Raw genomic sequence first — 6,052 nt, 5'->3', positions numbered from 1 at the left:
CCTGTGTTGACCATTCTTGACATTAAGACATGTTGTAATGTTGAACATGACATTGTTTGTGAGCTGGTGGATTTCTTAAGTCTTAAGTTGACATGCTGCACCACCTAGTGGACAAATGGTGTATTGTTTTTAAAGTTTATTTGAGTCTCACCTCCTCTTAAAATAGTTCATATGCCGCACTGTGGAAACATTAGATGCATTCAGCATTCTGAATTCAACATTGGAGGAAATCTGACACAGACAAAGCTAAATGAATCATAACACTTGCAAAGATAAGACATTAAACACACCTCAGTAAAACAAGTTCATAGCCTTATATTAAAAAAGTTTTTGTACAAATGGTCTGACCAAATTCACTGGTAACCTGATCTCATTTTGACACCTGGGTAATTGTGATGGCATTTTTACCCTACTGTCAAACTCTTAATGATTTACCTTTAGTGCAGGTTATTAAAGACAACTTTACTGAAGTATTTAGTGTTCAGCAAACAATAAAGCAGCATCAAGAACATTCCTTCGTTTTCCTTTTTGCATTAAAGCGATGTGATATTTAACACAAGTTTTGTGCAGCTTAGAGGTCATAAAGAGCATGCAGGCTGTTGGCTGCATCTGTGGAGCAGTCTTTTTACTTTCTGATCGAAGTATTACAAAGAAGGAATGCATGCACACTTATCTTAGGACATGCACAACGACTTTTTAAACTTATATATGTGTGTGTGTGTAATTGAACACATTGAGGGAAACATTCCTTAGTGCAGTGGTTTCTTCCCTCCCAGCCTCTTACTCTCTCTTTCTTTCATCAATCCATTTAGTCCAGTTTCCTCTTTCGTTCTGTGTTTGTATGACTGAGCCTCTGAGTGATCGGAGTCTCATTGTTGTATGAGCCGCAGCCCCTTGCCTTTCAGCACCTTTCCACTCTTTGCATTACCTTGTGCTAGCGAGAGAGCAAATGACCCCAACACATAACGTACAAAGACAGACGTGAGAGTGACAAATGCAACACTTCCTCCTGGATGGTCCAAGGAAATGTGTGCATGAGCGTGTCTGCCGTTGTCTGAACAACCAGACTGTCCACTTTTAGACAGTGAGTGAACATTAGCACTGACATCAAAAGAAGCTTTCGGGCACAGGAAATGTGTTTTCTTTGTTTTTTGTACATGACGGTTGATAGAGAACACATCCGACCTGATACGCAAAGTGTTTTTTTGTGTTTGTGTGAGGGGGAGGAAACATGCTGATGAGACAAAACACGAACAATAAAATGACTTGACAAGCATCTTCAAACACAATGCATGTACCTAATGCTCTGTGTGTTAGTGTACAGAAAGTAATGCAGAAGTGAAATAACACTTTTAGAATAAATGGTGTTCTCATGAAAACAGGACGTAACATGTACGTAACACATGTACATGTACATGTATATTTATACTTCCATTTTTACACTGTCTGCATCCTTCCAACAGATGTATGTGTATGTAAGCACATTCATTTTTTATGTTACTTGAATGCTGCCTTTTTGTAATATATCTTTTCCATTCTATTTTTTTCTATTCTTATTTTTATTTTTAGTCCATCCATATGTGCACTGTGATTGGCTGAATGTCTGTGCTGCTGTTAAAAAATGAGAATTTCCACATTGTGGGATGAATAAAGACATATCTTATGTTCCTGTCAAGATCATTTGTATCATTTTGAATTAAACTAAGATCAATAAGTAGTAATATTCTAACTAGAAACTGAGTTTCATACTTTACTTCTTGAATGAGCAACAAAGTTAGAAAACAACCAGGCATGGCCTGAGAAGATGATGTTGCGTCTCTGTTGGGGTTGTTGATACACTGTAACACTTGGAAGTGGTTGTTAGACAGTTTTTTCCCCCTTTCTTCTGATCGAACAGAACCATTTCCTCAAATATAAAAAGAAGAGAACTCTCTGGAAAGAGTTCAGCTTGACTTTGATTTGCTGTCGTTCGCAAGCGCTAAGGGTCGAGAGTCAGCTTTTAGCTTCACACAACCTGCTCAGAGTTAACCCACACAGACACAGGAGAAACATACAAACTCCACACAGAAAGGCTCCAGACGGAAGATGTATTCAAATTCAGAACCTTGGCATCAGTGCTAAGCACTGCGTCACTGTGCTGCGCCCATATCTTGCCGCTAAGATCAAATACAACAACCTCCTGCAGAATGGTACATGCCCTGACAAATATATCCACAAGTGTACATTGTACACAGTTAAAGAAAATAACTGACAGAAATAAATTTTAACTTTAAACATAGCTAAATGTAGTAGGGACACTGAACACTAAGCCATTTTGGCCTCAGTAGTTGACTGATGGGAGCGAGTTACACTGTTATTTCTCTGCTAATGTTGCAGTGTGTGTCTGGGATTTTACCTGGGGATTGAATAGGCTCACAGCCAATTGCAGGGAACCTGACAGAGTCAGTGTGTAATATGCGGCCTTGTGATTGGCTTAGTAGCGATAGGAGTGGGTCCTACTGTGTAGATTAACATGTCTAGTGTGGTGCTCTGTGTGAAACTGAGCGCTGCTCCTGTGTCGCTGAATGAGTGAAATGTTGACTGAAAGATCTTGTGCCTCCATTTATCACTTTACTAAAATATGTTGGATTCGTGTGACTGTGTATGAAAAAACAAATATGAAAAATATCTAATCAACCAACAACTTTGTGACCCCCCTGCAGTATCTTTGCGGACCCCATGTTGAAGACCTATGCTTTAAAAGGTGAGGTGAACACCGTTGATTATTTCATCAGGATACAATGTCTGTGAGTGATTTCAGGTATCTAGATTCTGGGTTTACCCTCCTCTGCAGCTGTTGCACCAGGTCACGAACTTCCCAGCCAGGATGCTCTGATCCAAAAGAAAAAGCAAAAAAAAAAAAAAAATACGTGAAAAAAGACAACTAGACTCATAGAGATGCTTGGTTATTACACTGTCATGTTCTTTTGGAAATCGTACACATCAAAATCAGCATACCCAAATCAACACCATCAGAGTTAATCTCAACACTTTTAAAGTGTCTGTATGGGTCCACGCCACAAAGTGTTAATTTGCCACTTTACATCAAACTTTCCTCATATTTTGTTCCCAAACATCAGGGAAAATGAGAGAGAATTAGTCCTGTAGCTCCTACAGCAGGTGTTGAACTTTCTCTAGTCTCCACGCAAGATTGGCCTCAGGGTCATAGTAGAGTTTCCGCTTAGAGAATTACACACAAACAGAAACCAACACAAAAAAAGAATTAAAAAGGTGCCACAGAGGTACCAGGATACAGCAGCCTGCAACAAGGCAGTGAAATGGTACCCAGCTAACTTTACCAATATTTTAATGATGAAGACGGGCTTTAGCATAGCTGAAGAAATCAATGTTAGTGTTAGCTTGGTGTTCCGATACAGTGCTGTACTTGTCATGTGAGAACAGTCAATATTAACATCAAACATTACATTATATACAATCACTTTTACTCACCAGTCAAAGCTCAGAAAAGGTCAGTCGGTAGTTCTCACCTGAGATGTCATATCCAGGTTCAGAGCTCATAGTAGAAATTAAGAGAATTTCACTCAATTTTAATGCCAACTATTTGTCCTCGGAGAGTTATATATAACACATTCAACTCTCCAGAGAGTAAAATTGACTCTACTCTTGCTAAAAATTTCACCAACACCAGAATTTAACTCCACAGAATTTGCTGTGTAAGTCTCTTATTTTATCTAGATGTTATTTTTATACCTACCACCACCTTACCATTGTTGTAGACCAAGAACACCCTGCTGTCAAGGAGGTGTCCCGGGTATGCTGGTGACGGGTGTTCCTCAGGTAAGTGATGCACACACACGCAACTAAACACCTCAGCTAAATATTTACCATAACCCCAACCCCAACCCAAACCCTAAAGCTAAGCCTGAACCCTCAAACAGGCCTCTGGCAGTCTAGAACCAACCAAAATGTCACACATTCCACAAATAGTAACATTCCCATGGTTCCAAAGACAGACATACAGTAAAGAAGTGGACGAACAGACTACGCATACAAGCAGGAACATGCCCACATACATAAATACAAACAGATGAAACAGCACTCGCACTCATCAAACACAAATGGACTCCCACACTCAGAGGCAGCCCTGCTGAAAGGTGATCTGCGTCTGGATCACACAGACCACAGCTCGTGTCTGTGACATGTATCAGTGCAACGCAGCCGCAGGAACTAATGCTATTTCCTGTGTTTTACATGGGACTGTTTGCACAATTATTTATTACAATGGGAATGATTTAGCAGTGAAGATTAAAGGACCAAGTGAAGGCTTTGGAGATTTTCCTGCTGGCCGACTTCGCTGAAAGTGCAGAGACATGCCAACATCCTCCATGCGTCAGCAGCAGATGATGGAGTTACTCAATATAATGTATCCGCAGCTAATGATCTACTACAGACGTGGTTTTAATGCCAGTGCTTTCATTGTTTAACATGGAAGCTGAGCAGACACTTGGATTGGGAAACTCATTCTGCTGTTTTCAAAATGTGTCGGTTCAGTCAGATCACAACACAGAGCCCTAAACAAGAAATGTACATTTTAACTAGAGCTTTTTCTTCAACCGACTTTCTACATCACTGCAGTGCATCACGGACATTCATTCTGTTTCTATGGCACCTTAGAGATTTCAGCAATAACGACTGAAGAGAAATGGAAATAAGTGACTCCTTTTGATTGCTGGCCTGTTATCTGTCAGTGCAGTAGCTCATTTGTTATTCCCCTTTTTTCCCACTTGTACGGCACACAGTCAATGATGAAATGGAATAAAGTAGTGGGATGAGTTTAAAGATCTTATATTATTTCAGCTTAACTTATATGAAATAAATATCAATTAAAAAGAGACTGTCTTACTAACAGGCCAGTGGAAGTTTTTTATTTTTTACTTTAGTATACTGCCTTCATGTGAACAGAAAAACAATAAAGCTGTGTTTCATCCAGCTACCACAAACGAGACATGAAGTATTGTATAGTTCCAAACAGGAGCTGTGGTTGCAGAATGTAATGAGAACACGGCAGATGTAGGATTCATACTGAGTGAGTGGTAGGTGGTGGGGTCAAGAGCAGTCCATAGCAATTTTTTTTATTGTTATTATTATTATTACCCAGGGGCCCCTTGAGAGATTACTCCACCATGAGTCAAGTTTCTCACCCTCCCTGGCTGCAAAACCACAAAAAAGAAAAAAAAAATACTGAAAACATTAATGAAATCCAGAGTGTCACTAAATTAAATCGCTAAAACAAATGCTTAATGCTTTTAGCTCTTTTGCATCCGTGTCATCAAGAACAGTGGTGGCAGCAGCAGTGTTTCAACAAAGTTATTCAACAAAGACCTCTGACCTTTGACACGATCGCTCAGTGTGCACACACACACCAAGAAAGCAGGACTCCACGGGTCTGTAATGATTTCATCATGTAGCAGGATATCCTACCACTGCTACATAAACACTCCAAGAGGGTCCAGAGGTCTCCCCTTACTTCCCTGCGCTCACTCTTGTCCTTTTCTCCTCCATACAGCTTCTCCACATACCCTTTACCCAAGACCTGTTGGAGGCATTTAGACATGACAGCAGCAGAAGCTATGATTTCTGTCTGGCACCTCTGTTCCGTTCCCTCCGGCAACGCAAAGCTCATCAAACACGAGATGATATTTCATCTCAACCTCAGAGAAAGAGTAAAATTGGTGTGAGAGTAGCCTCACACAGCTTGACACCACTTGACTGCTATGCTTCTGTCATGTGTTTAGGATCTTTTAGGAACTGGATGACTCGATGAGCTGTGTTTTAGAAGTCACATTAAACCGTAGTCATGCATTACAATGTTGAACCATTCTAACAAGTGATTTCCAGAAAGTTTCCTGACAACTACCAGTAAATTAGCTGTTAAAGTTTTATTCCAAATGATTATTTCAGTCTATCTGGACCCAATTTGGTGCTAATTATATGGGGATGAAAATAGAATTAGTTACTTCAGTTGTAGTTATTGCTGGAAATTAGGTAAGTG

Source organism: Mugil cephalus, chromosome 7, assembly GCF_022458985.1.
Source record: "Mugil cephalus isolate CIBA_MC_2020 chromosome 7, CIBA_Mcephalus_1.1, whole genome shotgun sequence".
NCBI lineage: Eukaryota > Metazoa > Chordata > Actinopteri > Mugiliformes > Mugilidae > Mugil > Mugil cephalus.
The sequence above is the reverse complement of the archived record's forward strand: the minus strand, read 5'-3'. Positions refer to the sequence as shown.